The following is a 16,167-nucleotide window of genomic DNA, read 5'->3' as shown; positions in this document are numbered from 1 at the left end:
TATTGGTATTGTTGCCGCTGGCCAAAGAAAGCATTACTGCAGATATGCTATGTAAATCCTGTAGGACAGATGATATCTAAGTGTTGTTAATTCAGGCTGTGATCACAATATTTGCTTGTAAAATCCTGAATAAACTACAGGTGTTTCAACAGATTGTAGCCCCTTCTTTTGTGCTCATTGTTTTAGTAAAATTAACTGAATGATTTAATTGTAGAGAATGTTAACCAAGCTAACATTGTGTGTAGCATGACCATATTGTAAAAAAAAGTTTTAACATTTATAGTATCCACAATCTAAGCAGCTAACCATGGTCAACTCCAGCAAGTCCGGGCCTCTAATTGAGACAGGCCTTTATGTGTCAAAATGTGTTGCCACACCTGGCTATAAGGGAAAAAAAACCTGTCTTATATTCAGATCAATACAGTACATCCATGGTAAAACTGCAAACTGCAACTCCATGGTGGTGGGAAGGCGTTACTGTGGCATTTTTTTCCATAAAATCTTTTAGCAATGATTTTTTTTTTTTTGTAATTTTTTACTTTAGCATTTATTTTTGCTTACCAGTCTGGGAGGAGCCCTGAATGTGGCCACCATGTTTCCATAGCAACACCGTCCATCAGCGGTAATCCCAAAGTGGCCAGCTGATGGTAGAGACTGGAGGTGGACACTATGTTTCCCAATAGGAAAGGGATTTTGTATTGCACATCATTCTGTTTTTGTTAGTTCTCTTTAGAAATTAACCTTTAAGTAACCAGTTAATGAATGTTGAGCTATTAGAAGCAAAATTACCTGATTTAAATCATAATAATTAATTACTATGGTAAAAAAAAGTAAAATGATAATTAACTTTTACCAAAAGATTTGAAACTGATGCTACTTCAAGGCATTTTGAGTATTTTTCTAACAAATGTTTCTGAGAGTTTTTTTCTCTCCCCTTTTACATATATTTTCTTTTCAGGCATATCCCCCTTTTACTCCTTTAACCTTTTGGTTAACCATTTGATGAAGTCCATGAACCACCATTAGCTGACACTATGGGTCAAGTCATCAACTGATTATATTTAATTCTAAAAAATATATTTGTCTTTAGTGTGTTTTCAAATATTGTAATGTGTTTCTTTGCCATAAAACATAAAATTGCAGTTAAATAAACCTACCTCTTCTTAAAAGCTTTAGCTCCTTTGACAGATAATTATTTTCTTTGGACGACCAACATATTTACCGAAGACAAAATAGCAATATTTGAACCTAAACATAGTTGTCACACTTTTATTTTCAGGGTACAGGTGCAAATGAGAAGTCATTGATGCTTAACCCATTTGTTACTTTGAAAAAAAATATATACAATATTACACACGACTGTAGTGCAACTTTTCAACAACAGGCACACAAACATAATATATTTTTGGGGAGATTTATTTTTTTAGGGGAAAACATGCTAATTGTCCATCCATCCATCCATTTTCATCCGCTTATCAAAGGTCGGGTCACCGGGGCAACAGGCTAAGCAGAGCACTCCAGGCGTCCCTCTCCCCAGTAACACTTTTTAATTCCTCCTGGGGGACCCCAAGGTGTTCCCAGGCCAGACGAGATATGTAATCCCTCCAGCGTGTTCTGGGTCTGCCCCGGGGCCTCCTACAAGTAGGACGTGCCCAGAACACCTCCAGCGGGAGGCACCCAGGAGGCATCCTGATCAGATGCCCGAACAACCTTAACTGGCCCCTTTCGACGCGAAGGAGCAGCGGCTATACTCCGAGCTCCTCCAGGATCTCCAAGCTCCGGAGGAAGCTCATCTCGGCTGCTTGTATCTGCAATCTCATTCTTTCAGTCACTAACCAGAGCTCATGACCATAGGTGAAGATTGGAACATTGGAACAACATTGGAACAGACTGGTAAATCGAGAGCTTCGCCTTTTGGCTCAGCTTCTTCTTCACCACAACAGTCCAATGCAACTTCCGCATCACTGCGAGTGCCACACCAAACCTTCTGTCCATCTCACACTCCATTCTACCCTCACTCGTAAACAAGACCCCGAAATACCTAAACTCCTTCGACTGGGGCAGCAACTCACTCCCCACCCAGAGGAAACAATCCACCATTTTCCGGCAGAGAACCATGGCCTCAGATTTGGAGGTGCTGACTGAGTGTGATACCCCAATAACTGGAGCACACCCTCCAGTCCCCCTTTTTGAAAAAGGGGACCACCACCCTGGTCTGCCACTCCACAGGCACTGTACCTGACCTCCATGTGACACTGAACAGGCATGTCAGCCAAGACAGCCCTGCAATGTCCAGAGCCTTTAGCACCTCAGGGCAAATCTCATCCACACCAGGCGCCTTGCTACCAAGGACCTTTTTGACTACCTCAGCGACCTCTGCCAGGGATATGGATGAAGGTTCCCCCAAGTCTTCAGACTCTGCCTCTTCATGGAGGACGTGAAGGCAGGGTTCAGGAGTTCCTCAAAGTGTTCCTTCCAAAGTTCGACATTGTCCCCAGTCTGGGTCGGCAGTTCTCCTCTCCTGCTGAGGACAGCCTGAGACAATCCCTGCTTCCCCTTTCGGAGACATCTCACAGTTTGCCAGAACTTACTTGAGGCCGACCGAAAGTGCTTCTCCATGGCCTCCCTGAAATCCTCCCACACCCGAGTTTTTGCTTTGGTGACTTCTTCCGCTGCAGCACTTCTGGCCAACCGGTACCAGTCCACTGTTTCCGGAGACTCCTTATTTAGCTTGACGGCCTCCTTCGGGTGCTGCCAGGACAAGCACAGATGACCTTCTGACCACAGCTTCTAGCAGCCGCCTCCACAGTGGAGGTTTTGAACAAGTACCACTCTGATTCCATGTCCCCAACCTCCCCCGGGATGCACAAAAAGTTCCTCCGGAGGTATGAGTTGAAGATCTCATGGACAGGGGCCTCCGCCAGACCTTCCCAGTTCATCCTCACTACATGCTAGGGTTTACCAGGTCTGTCCAGCAGCCTTCCCCGCCACCTGATCCAACTCACCACCAGGCGGTGATCAGTTGACAGCTCCGATCCTCTCTTCACCTGAGTGTCCAAGACATGAGGCCGCATCAGATGATACGACTACAAAATCGATCATCGATCTTCGGCCTAGGGAGCTCTGGTACCAGATACGCTTATGAACATCCCAATGCTCGAACATGGTGTTTTTAAGGGACAATCCATGACTGGCACAGAAGTCCAATAACAACACACCACTCGGGTTTAGATTGGGCAGGCCGTTCCTCCCTATCACGTCCCTCCAGAGCAGCGGCTCCACTCTGAGCTCCTCCCAGATGTCCGGGCTCCTCACCATATCTGTAAGGCTGAGCCAAGCCACCCTCTGGAGGAAGCTAATTTCAGCCGCTTGTATCCGCGATCTCATTCTTTCCGTCACTACCCAGAGCTCATGACCATAGGTGAGGATTGGAACATAGGTGGACCGGTAAATCGAGCTTTACCTTTCGGCTCAGCTCCTTCTCCACCACAACAGTCCGATGCAACTCCGGCATCACTGCAGATGCCGCAACAAATCGTCTGTCCGTTGCTTGGGGTAGCAACTCACTCCCTACCCAGAGGGAACAGTCCACCGTTTTCCGGCAGAGAACCATGACTTCAGATTTGGAGGTGCTGACTAGCATCCCGACCGCCACACACTCGGCTTCAAACCACCCCAGTGCATGCTGAGGATCACAGTGTGATGGAGTCAACAGAACCACATTATCTGCAAAATGCAGAAACCCAATTCTGATGTCCCCAAACCAGACCCCTTCCTCCCCTGGCTGCGCCTTGAGATCCTGTCCATGAAAATCAAAAACAGGATCGGAGACAAGGGACAACCCTGGCGTAGGCCAACACTTACTGGGAACGTGTTTGACTTCACACCGAGTATGCAGACACAGCTCCCACTTTGGTTATACAGGGATCGAATGGCTCGCAAAAGCGGCCCCGGTACCCTGTACTCCTGCAGTACCCCTCACAGGACTCCCAAAGGGATGCGATCATAGGCCTTCTCCATGTCCACAAAGTACATGCAGACTGGATGAGTAAACTCCCACGACCCCTCTAGCAGCCTCGCTAGGGTGAAGAGCTGATCCACTGTTCCACGGCCCGGACTGAATCCACATTTTTCCTCTTCAATCTGAGGTTCGACAGTCTGACAGAACCTCTTTCCAGCACCCTGTAGTAGACTTTCCCTGGGAGGCTGAGTAGTGTGATACGCCGATAATTGGAGCACACCCTCCGGTCCCCCTTTTTGAAAAAGGGGACCACCATCCCGGTCTGCCACTCCACAGGCACTGTACCCAACCTCCATGTGACACAGAACAGGCTTGTCAGCCAAGACAGCCCTACAATGTCCAGAGCCTTTAGCATCTCAGGGCAAATCTCATCCACACCAGGTGCCTTTCCACCGAGGAGCTTTTTGACTCCCTCAGTGACCTCTGCCAGGGATATGGATGAAGGTTCCCCCAAGTCTTCAGACTCTGCCTCCTCCATGGAGAACGTGAAGGCAGGGTTCAGGAGTTCCTCAAAGTGTTCCTTCCAAAGTTCGACAATGTCACCAGCCTGGGTCAGCAGTTCGCCTCTCCTGCTGAGGACAGCCTGAGACAAGCCCTATTTTTCTTTGGGAGACTTCTCACAGTTTGCCAGAACTTCCTTGAGGCTGACCAAAAGTCCTCCTCCATGGCCTCCCCGAACTCCTCCCACACCCGAATTTTTGCTTTGGCGACTGGTACCTGTCCACTGTTTCCGGAGACCTCCAGGCAAGCAAAGCCTGGAAGGCCTCCTTCTTTAGCTTGACGGCCTCCTTTGGTTGCCGCCACGACAAGCACAGATCACCTTCTGACCACAGCTTTTAGCAGCCCCCTCCACAATGGAGGTTTTAAACAAGGACCACTCGGATACGAAATCGATCATCAATCTTTGGCCTAGGGAGCTCTGGTACCAGGTACTATGAATATGAACACATTATGAACATCCCAATGCTCAAACATGGTGTTTTTTATGGACAATCCATGACTGGCACAGAAGTCCAATAACAATAATAATTGTGAGGACCAAATATTCTATTTTACACAGAAAAGTGGATTTGCCATGTAAAATCAAGTCTTAACCCCCAAAAATCCACTTTCTGGGGGTTAAGTGTAATGGCCTTGATTAATCCTTGCAAATATACAAGAACTAATGTGTAATGTGTTCTGTGGTAATTTGGGGGTTGTCGCCTTGACATTTTCTTGTTCATTTGGCTCTGTAGCTCCTCTAGCTGGGAGGTCAGGGAGCTCTCTGCCTGCTCCTTGTCTTGCAGAGTCTCTTTTAGGCTCGCAGTGGCCTGGAGGAGTGACATTTTTTCCTCTTGCCATGTGTTTTTCTGACTCTGTAAGTCTTCCTCTGCTTTCTTCAGAGCGGCTGCCAGAGTGTCATGGTCCTTTTGTTGAGCCTGGTGGACATCTCATGCTGTAGGGAGATCCTCTCCTGCTGCCAAAGTTGACGGTCAATCTGCAGTTGATCTTCAAATTTAGTCTTAAGAGCAGTGACAAAGTTCTTGTTGTCCATTTCCATCATTTGCAGCTGGACAAGACAAGTCTCTTGCACTCTGTCCAGCTAGGAAATGAGGGCGGTCTTTTCTTGGTGCCATCGCTCATAGTCCTTCTGAAGCTGGATTTCAAACTTTGTCTTCAGAACTGAGACAAAGTTTGCTCTGGTGGTCTCTTGCAGCTTGGCCGAATTTGTCCTGGAGTTTGTGCAGCTGAGCAGTAAGGGTGGACTTGGAGATCTTGTAAGTTTGCAAGAACATCCTCCTGGATTTTCAGGAGGACTCTCTCCTCAGTTGGACTTGGGTGAGCATGCGTCTTCGTCATTGAGCTCGCACCGAGCCTGCTCCTCCAGTGTATTGAGATAGAAATTCATTTGAGTTTCCATCTTCCTCTCTGTCAAGTTGATGCAATGAATTCTGCAAGTGTCAAGTGTCATCTTCTCTGAGATTGATCTCACTGTCGATCGTCTCTGAACTGTACGCAAACTAAAAAACTAAACCGAATCAGCCAAATATATAGACTCCCAACATTCTAGAACATTACATCATTGACTTTAATGATGATGTCACTAGATTCTATGTTTAAATGGTGCAATGCTTTATGACATCATGGCATTCTATTCTGTTCATTTTTAAAAAAATAAAACACCTATTGTTTATGTCAATAAAGTTGTTTGATATTACATATTAAATGCACAGGTGACATATACACAGGTTCTATATTATATTTATGTAGTCCATTCTTTTATAACTTTACAATACACTTAATTACAATTGTGTGCAATTTAATGTAATGCATCCCTAATGTTTGAGACTATTATGGAGCAAATCACTGTACACAAGCAAACTGTACCCTGTACAGCAAATTATACATATATTTTAGGTATCAATCCCCCCACCCCTTGCAGTTAAACACCATGGCTGTTTGCAGTTTATAACCTGCTGGCCGGTTGAGGAGGAAGCTCAAAGCGGCCAAAACATAGCAGGACTTGGCTGGTGAGTTGTGTTTCCATCCTGATCATAAGCACCTACTTGACCCTTTCATCAGTGCACAAGTGAGCTGATGCAGTAAATGCACTTGACTGTAAATTAAACCAGGACTTTAGATGGTTGAATTTCCAGCCACTTTAGTGTACAGTTCAAAAATTCTTTATGTTCTCCTGTGCAGCCTTTTAAATTATTATGAAGAGTTGATGAATCACTCAACAGCTGAATAAAACATTCATTTAAATCTGTATTTTGTGCATTCATCCTCTGTGCCAGGAAGAGAGGAGGCACATCTGTACAATGTTTCATAGTAGTTTGGCGTTACTGTGTCAAACAGGTTGGCTTATAAGTGAACGAGCTCCCTGTTCACAACAATGAGCAGTGAGTCATCCCTGTATCTGATCTGTGTCTCTCCCCCCTTCCAGTCTCATCTGTTGGCTCCATCCCATAAATAGAAACTTGACACCCACAGAACAAAGAGGTGGGGATATGATGAGATGAGATATGAGGCAGACGGGGTGTGTAGCCTGAGCGTGGTTAATTGTCGCAGCAGGTTGATAACTACCTTAGTTTCACTAAGATGCTAATTAGGCATCCTGTTAGCACTGGGACTCCCATATACTGCAGCATTTCTGTGGGTATAGAGCTCCTAATGTGAGCACACTGTGCTCCATCATCATCACAGGAAGTTGTTTTAAGTGGAAAGTGAACATTTTAAGTGAAAAATAATCTTAAGTAATAAGCCAAAAAGTTTTCAGAGGTGGTGCATCATGCTGGATGCCCTTGATTTACAAAAAGTAGCGTGGATTCAACTTGAAAAGCAACGTGACTACCAGAATGCATTGCACGGCTGCTTATAGACAGTGGATGGAAGAGCGGAAATGAATCCTGTGGATACATTGCACAACGCAACTTGAAAGTCTGGGCCCTGCGACAGTCTGGCAACCTGTCCAGGGTGTACCTCGCCTTCCGCCCCATGACAGCTGGGATTGGCTCCAGCGCCCCCGCGACCCTTGAGAGGACAAGCAGTTACAGAAAATGAATGAATGAATGAACTTTAAAGTCTGCTCTGCATTGTGCCCAGCAGTGGCCCTTAGCTGTTCTAAAATCTCTGAAAAAACCGGGCTCTTGTGACAAATTGCTTAAATGTTTTTTGGAAACATGTACAGGCATGTCTGCCCAGTATTATGTTTTCCTCTAACAGAGGAGCAGGACTAGTGAATTTTGTGTATCAATTATAGGTTATTTATATTTGGATGGATGGTGCAGACACTTTCCTACGTATTTGTTTGCTCAGAGATGTGTGTTCAGGAAAATCCTGTTAAATCTGTCTGGAGGTTGCAAGGTTATGGTGAAATGTAAACTTTACTGATCTGAAATAACGGCATGTTTTGAGGTTGTGATACAGCTTTTTGCTGGTGCAGAGACACCACACCTCATTATATTCAATTATCTCCACCATTTTGGGTCCATAAGTGCCAGCTGTACTGATTCACATGTGAGGTGCTTGCAAACCAGCATTTTTCTTTGGGAATTAAACATTTGCTGCATTCAAACTGGGGGCTTGTTTAAGTTAAGATGTGGCAGTAAAGATAGGACAGAGTACATTATGAGTGTCAGGAATGTGTGACCAGGATTAAAATCTACAGCCACTTTATCAAATTCTGTGTATTAATATGATAACATTACATAAGCCTTCATTTAGCGTTTTGAGCTGAATTTAGATCTGAACAAAAAACATGAAACATTTGTGCCAGGTGTGACAGATATGTTCATATTTAACCTACATTTACATTACATTTGGCTCACGAAGGATTTGACATCAGTGGGTTTTTTTCTACTCTTGTGTAAATCCCATCAGAGTTGGCTGCACGCCTGGTGTGTGTTTTGACTAGGTGCAGTATACTCAGGCTTTGGGGCTGACAGAGATGGTGGGATCATCTCTCAGTGCCGCCTGTTAGTGGTGACAGCCAGTAACCCTTCTGTGACCTTCCAACATGTAAGAGCATCATGGGATAATTAGGTGGATAGAGTCACAGTGATAAACACACATACAGGTGTAATATGAGAACCTCAAATTGTCGATTTTTCATGTTGATGGTGGATTACCTCTTTTGGGAAAATGCTGGTTTTCTCAACAAAACCCTTTCAAATCTGACTAAACCTGGTTTGATTTCATTCAAAAACATTTGGAGATGGACAACAAATAAATTACAAAGACATGGTCCTAAAATAAGCAAAAAAAATAGTAAAAATAAGTTTCAAGGAAATTACCTTAAAATATGTACAAAAAAAGAATTAAAAAAGCAAAAACAAACAACAAAATGACCGGAGAAAAAAAAGAAAGAAAAGAAATTGTATTTATCTTATAGCATTTATAATTTTTGTAATATAATTTTAAGTTTGAAATTATTATACCTTTAATATTGTTTTCTTGACATCTTTCCCTTTTTTTGGGATGAATTTAAAAAATCCTCCCCTCTTTCTTGAAAATATTTTTCGTGTCACCTTTTACTATTTACTTGCAATTTTGTGGGATATTTCTTGCCAAGTTGGTCAAACCAAATAGCTCAGGTTTAAAAGGGTCAAACATCTTGTGAGAGGCATCTGAATGCAGCACAAGAAAACTTATATTGATCCAGGTTTCAAAGGGTTAAAATCTTTTGATCAATGTCAATATCAACCTTTGTGTCACTATGAATGAGAAGTCCTCAAAGGGCTCAGAAACATCTTTGTTTCCATGACAACTCATTCTGTTAATGAAGACAATGAGTTTGTTGAAAACTTTAGGTGAGATCATATTGTCAGCTGCTCTAACTCCAAGGTAAAGATCAAACTCTGAAGCTCGACTGTATTCATGTATTATGCAACAAATTTCTGAGGACACCTTCAATTCAGCCATTTTCTTTTCAAACAGGAGCTGAGAAACGTCACCTGAAATATCGACGTGCAAGACCGCTCCAGACTGTGTTTCCTGCTGCACTGTTAACGATTGCTGTATATTTACGATGAAATTCTACAGCCCACTCCCGTTTCTGTGGAATACAGCAACTTGCTGCAAGGAAAATTGCATTCTGGGAGCCTTGTGTGGACAACCGCGCCGATATTTGAATCCACAGCAGAATGCTGTAATGAATTGCAACGTCACAGCTGCTGAAAGCCGTGTAGCCAATCCAGTCTCAAGGAACGCATTTCCCTCCTCCCCTTTGCTTTGGCGTTCGGTCTCCAACCTGGCTCACCTCCGACAGAGACACTTCCTTGCTCGAATGAAGTTTCAATTCAGGTAAGAACCAGACTAATGTTGACAACAGCCAGCATAAAGGCGAGCCTTATGCTATGTTCGATGGAATGTGGGAAGCCGCTTAGCCTTATGCTAGTTATTAGCATAAGAGCTAGCTGCTTTATGCTAACGCTTTTACACTCGCGACAGACTTTCTAGTGGCTTCGACGCTTCATTCACGTCGCGTCTCGTTATACTGTAACGCCGGGCAACACAGCCCGCTTGACAATTACTTTGCATCTTTATACTTATTTTGTGGGTCACAGACGTCAGGATTATTTTGCACCCCCACAATGAGTTTCGTATCGTCTATCCCTAAACTGTCTGTCAAGTGAGGACAATTGTCGGACCCTGGCAAAAGTAGTCCGCATTGACCAAGACACACAAACACAGACAGAGAGGAGAGAGACAGGAGAGAGTGTGGGGTTGGCAGGGAAGCACTGAAAGGTATTGGTCCTCATAGCATTTGCCCTTAAAATGAAATGAGACCCATAAAATGGCTGTTGTTTGAAGCTTTGAAAGAATTCCTTTTATATCGGAAATATTTCTACCATTTTAAAGCCTTGTTGAAACAATTGAGGCGACTCAGTCCCGTGTTGCGAGGGCTTTTAATTTGAAAAGCATACCGGAAGTGTGTCAATGTTTGTAAACAAGATCGACGTTAATAAGCGCTGATAATGTTATTAAATGACTGTATACTGAGTGCGTTTCCGGGTCTGCTTATTTCAATGTATTTCAGTGGGGTTAGGTATCTTTGGATTTTGTCAGATCATTCATTAACATGTTCCTTTTTTTCCCCAGGATGTAATGCCTGTGGTGTTTTTAGTGACTGTAAGTACACACACACTGCAGTTCAGTGTTGTCCAATCTTATGTAAATGTCCTGTGATGTTGGTCAAGTTTTTTTATCCTCTGTGTTTGTGTCTTCCCACAGGCCTAGTGGATCCTGTGTGAGCAGCTATCCAAGACACTTCAAACAGAGGCGCAAGTTCACCAACATCCCATCAGTTTCAGTGTGTCAGACTCTACTTTAGAGGCAGAGTGAGTACACATGGTACTGACATTGTGGTCATCACTCCTCACAATGACAAGTGCACTGTGTAGTGCACTTTTTCTGTGATAAGGAACCAAGCTCCTGTATTGGTTTTTCTTGAGTGCTTAAACATATTGATTGATTGACAAGATTAAACATCTTACCAACATATTTCCACTGCCAGTTTTGTGCACATGTAAGCAATGATATTCCAGGATTTTTAAGGCACATAAAACTCCACAGAAACATTGCAAACTCTCTTTACAAATGTGGTTTCCTGATTGTAAGAGTGCTTTCAAACAGGTTACGGTTTTGAAGTCCCATGTTTATAGACATCACAGACAGAAAGAAAAAGGACAAAGTGTGTGTTCTGACATAAGTTTAATATGTCATGTTGATTTTTGTGATGTCCAGTGTGACGGTTTGAGTAGTTTTTTCAGGCATTTGAAGACTCATATCACAGAGGGTGCAATGGTTACTTGCCCATTTAGATTGTGTGAGAAGACATTTACGGTGAAATCCACTTTTTACATCACATTTGTCAAGAAATCATAAAAGCTGCACTGAGGGAATCTACTTGGTTCCATAATAGAGGCACCTGTTGTGAATCCAGGCAGCTCCCAACAGATCAATGAAAAGGACCAGCCCTCTGGTGGCTTATCCAGTCTTTTCTTGATGATGCTGAAGAAATAGAGGTTTGCCCAGAGATTGCAGATGAAACCCTTTTCTTGCAAAATCTGTCACTGTTTTACCTTAAGTTGCAGGCAAAGTTTCTTCTGCCAGCCTCTGTCATTCAAATGATAATAGAAGATATTCAGGACATACATGATGTCAATCAGTCTCACTTGCTTTACAAACTCAATGAAAAGTTAGTGACTCTTGGGTTACCAGAAGCTGATGTTAAGAAAGTGATTGATGCTAAAAATGAAGATCTGTTGGAAACCAATACTAATGCTTTGAAAACCGACCAGAGACGAAAAAACTCTATTTAAGAGGAGCTTTTAACTATTTAGGGCCAGTGCCCATAAGGCTGGGACAAAATGAGTCTGGTAAAGAATGCTTTGCTCAATATGTTCCCATCAAAGACACTTTGGTTTCTCTTCCACTCCTGAGTCAGTGAGGCAACAGCACCTTTCAAGTCCATGCCAGCATCCAAAACAAAGACATCATTCAGGATGTTTGGGATGGTCGGACTATTTCAGACAATCCATTGTTCAAAGCGGAGACCTCGTCATTGGAAGCAATCCTCTATCAGGATGCATTTGAAGTGGTGAATCCACTAGGATCTGGAAAGAGAAACACAAAGTCCTTGGAGTCTATCTTAACCTTGCAGATGTGTTGCCTCATAATCGCTCCAGGACTGATCAAATGCAACTTGTGCTCCTTTGTAGAGGAGCAGGATTTCAAGTACTTTGGCCAAGACTTGGTCTTTGGCAGGCTGGTCAATGACTTGAAGGACCTTGAGATCAACGGTGTTACAATGCCTGATGGTCAGGTGCGTAAAGGAACATTGTGTGCCATTGGTGACAATCTTGGATCCACACAACATTGGGGATTTGTGGAAAATTTCAGCAGAAGTGTGCACTTTGCAGATTCTGTGAAATTGATAGACAGACTTTTCAGTCAGAACCTCTTTCCAAAAGCGCCGACCAGGACACCACAGTCTTACAATGAACATTTACAGAACAAAGATGATGAATCAAATGTACAATTTGGAATCAAATTTGACTCTCTCTTTAATGACCTCACTTACTTTCATGTTGCTCAGCCAGGCTTACCACCATGCCTCGGTCATGACCTTTTTGAGGTGTTGTTTCTTATGACCTGGCGCTATACCTAAAACATCTCATCACCAAGGAGAAGCACTTCAGCTATTTAGAGTTGAACAGAAGGATAAATAAATTCAAATACCTTGGTAATGATGCAAATGACAAACCTTGTGAGGTTAACCCTGGTAGTGAAAAGCTTAGTGGTCATGCTATACAGAACTGTGGTGTTTCCTTGAGTTTTGCCTCTTTTAGTGGGAGACAGAATTGATTGCCCAGCTGAGAATGAGGTATGGCAACTGGTATTACAACTCCGCCAGATTGTTGAGCTCATTTGCGCTCCAGCTATAACCACAGGTCAGATAGCCTACTTGAGGGTCTTGATTGAGGAATATTTACATATTAGAATGTTGACCTTTCCTGACCAGCCACTAAAACCCAAGCATCACTATATCATGCACTATCCAGAACTCATAGTCTGCTGTGGGCCCCTCATCTGTCTCTGGACGCTCAGGTTTGAGAGCAAGCACACATATTTCAAACAGTGTGCAAAGAAAGTTACATAACTTCAAAACTTGTGCTTAACTCTGCAGAAAGACATCAGCTCCTCCAAGCTTTCTTGGGTGCAGGGAGCCTCTTCCCACCAGGCGTGGTAGTGGAAAAGGGGGACTGTGTTTATTCAGTTGATTACAATGATGAAATCAGAGAGTCAGTTGCCCATTTTGACTTTCATTCTGAGAACACAGTCATGGCACATAGCGTCACCGTGAAGGGTACATGTTACAAGAAAAACATGTTTGTCGCTATAGAAAGAGTACATGAGGGTATTGTGTTTGGTAGAATCAAGATGATTCTTGTTCATCAGGAATCCATGAGTGCATTTTATCACAGGCGATGTCTATCAGTGTGCTTGCCTGATCAAGGTGTTTATTGTCTGGAATCCACAAAAAAATACCTCTGCATTAGTCAGGACAAGCTATTAGACTATTACCCTTTTCCAGAGTATTGCATGTGTGACTTACCTGTCGTGGTTCTTCACCACTCTTTCCCCTCACTAGAGTAATGTCCAGCGTAGAGGAGCAGATCAGGGAGATGTTCTACAGATTTTGCCAAATCTTCCCAGGGAGACAGTGGACCAGTTGTTGAAGAGGCTAATAGAACACTGTGGTGTGGAAAGTACAGAGGATCTACAATATGTAAGAGAGGAGGACATCTCGGAATTGCTCAGGCCAATTCAGTGCAGGAAAATCCTCAGTGCTTGGAAATTAGGTAATGTGTCTAAGTACATGGACTCTTTGGAAGATGTTCATTAATGTCTCAGATCACTGACAGATCACTAAGATCAGACTAAAGGCTAGTTGCCATTAATTGAAGGGGACTTATCCTTGATAGAAAGCTCAATTGTTACGTGGCAGAAAAAACAAGTGGAAACAACAAATTATAGTGTACATGAAAATATGTAGTCCAAAATGTGATACTGTGTGTGCAAAAAGATAATAGTCTAGCAAAATAATGAAAATATAAGAAAAAAAAACTGAGTATTAAGTAGGGAGGCCATGGTGTGGCATTTTCCCCACAGAGTAATAAACTTTTGACAACACCGGCTAGAGAGTATACTGACTAAACATATTAAATACATTTTTAAACAGTCACTGCTAGTCGTAACCCATCGGCGCACTGCAGCTTTTTTAGTGTACTCGCTTTTGTTGCCAGTGGCTCCTGAGTTATTTTCAGGACAGTAAATTTGCCCTGTTACACTGTACACTGACCACTTCACATTGTTCCAAAGTGTCATTTCTTGTGTTTTCCCATGAAAGGACATACTAAAATATTGACTGGTGTTGGACTGTGTACTTCAGGTGTGCCACTGTAGCTTAAAAAACATAGGCCAATTTCAATCTTTTCAATCAAACTTTTTTTTATTATTATTTTAAGTCATTTGGGATCACTTTTCTGACCACCCTTAATGGACATGTGTAACAAATTTGGTTCTTTTATCTGCTGCGTAACAATTTTGCACAAAATCCACCTATTATCCAACTATTATACAGTTGGTTAAGGTTTGAACAAGAACTACTTGGACTAGTACTAGTATATATCCTTAGATATGTTTTGGAGAGTCGGTTTGCCTCGTGATATTTTTATCCTATTAAAATTTTGTGTACTTTTCTGTACTTAGTGCCTTGTATTTCAGAGCCAGAGGACCACACTCCAAACCGTTCCGTCCTGTCATTGAGCCCCGCCAATGACTCCAGCTCACTATCAAGCTCCTCAGCCTCAACCACCCCAAGTCGTTCCACCCATCAAGTTCCACCACAAGGTCTCGCATCCATCACCTGGTCAGAGACATTTTGAGGTTCAGTGAGCAATATGCCAGAAGCACTTCAATTGGCCCTTGAAAAGGAACAGAGACCACTCCCTGCTCATCGCCATGACAAATGAGTTAAATTCTTGCTGATGAAATAAGAAAGATTAAACCCCACCAGAGCACAGTGTCAATCAATCTGTAAGTAACATAGTCAGGCAGTATCCAAAGAGCTTTCAAGATACAGATACAGATACAGAAGAATCAGGCGTTAAGTATGCATCACTTCTAGGCGCAGCTGAAAAGCCGCATAGAGCACCTGAATAGGGGCAACTACTTGGCACAATCACCGTTCTTCTAGAGCAGAAAGTAGCACCACGAAGAGAGGTACACTGACATGTATACGGCTGTAGAATGTGGCAACCAGATATAAGCGCCTGGTGATACCTGCCGTGAGCATCTTGAAGAAGAAAGGAACAGGATGGTGGAGCTCTTCTTACAAGAGGGTGTAGCCAGTGGAGAAAGAGGAGAAGTGAATCAACTGATGAAGTCAGCATTACAGTCCTGCAACGTCACATGATAAATGCCACCCCCAGCCCTACCATTGGGGATTTGAAAAAAGCAGCCTTTTCTTTTCATTCAAGCGGCATGCTGACACATTTCAAACTTCTGACGGAGAAAGATGCCCGCAGACAGCTGGAGCAGTCACTCGCTGAGTGGGGTGCACCACTTGTTGAGTTGTTGAGCGGAAGGCAAGCAACAAAGATGTCCAGTCTGCCCCTGCCAGGAGAGGAGCTGATGTAGCCTCCTCCACTGTGCCACTTCTCTTGGCCCACTTCAAGGAGGACAAGGAAGGACTTCTCCTTCAAGCTGATGTAAGTTCCTTTCTCTTAAGTGCACTTGTCTTTTATTAATGCTTGTTGTGTGACATTGCTTGCATTGCCTGTGTGTATTTCTGCTTGTAGGTACTCAGTGATTATCAATAATTACTTCACCATGTTCGTTTCTTAGGACATGCACAGCCAAGACACAGGCAATGGTCCAAAGACATGCTGGATGCATGTGGCTGACATCTTGCATGTGTGTCATGCTTTTAAGAGTCTGTTGCGTTTAAGTCCAGGTGAAATGGTTGTGGAATCCTAGGGCAGGACAGTTTTTGTTTTGAATGTAATTGGAACATTATCAAGCGGGCAGGTCATCAAATTAGTCAAATCAGGTTGGGAAGATTTCTTTATTTTTTGACTTTTGTATCATGTTATTGT

At 43.2% G+C, this 16,167-nt stretch overlaps 1 pseudogene; it reads right to left on the bottom strand.

The window, feature by feature from the left end:
- Nucleotides 1-1,546: 1,546 nt before the first annotated feature.
- LOC148190484 (uncharacterized) lies at nt 1,547-11,978 on the bottom strand (annotated as a pseudogene).
- Between the last annotated feature and the right edge of the window lie 4,189 nt (nt 11,979-16,167).

Source organism: Plectropomus leopardus, chromosome 1, assembly GCF_026936395.1.
Source record: "Plectropomus leopardus strain MGB_pleo_1.0 chromosome 1, ASM2693639v1, whole genome shotgun sequence".
Classification (NCBI taxonomy): domain Eukaryota; kingdom Metazoa; phylum Chordata; class Actinopteri; order Perciformes; family Serranidae; genus Plectropomus; species Plectropomus leopardus.
Note: the sequence above shows the minus strand (reverse complement) of the source record. Positions and strands in the feature narration are given on the sequence as shown.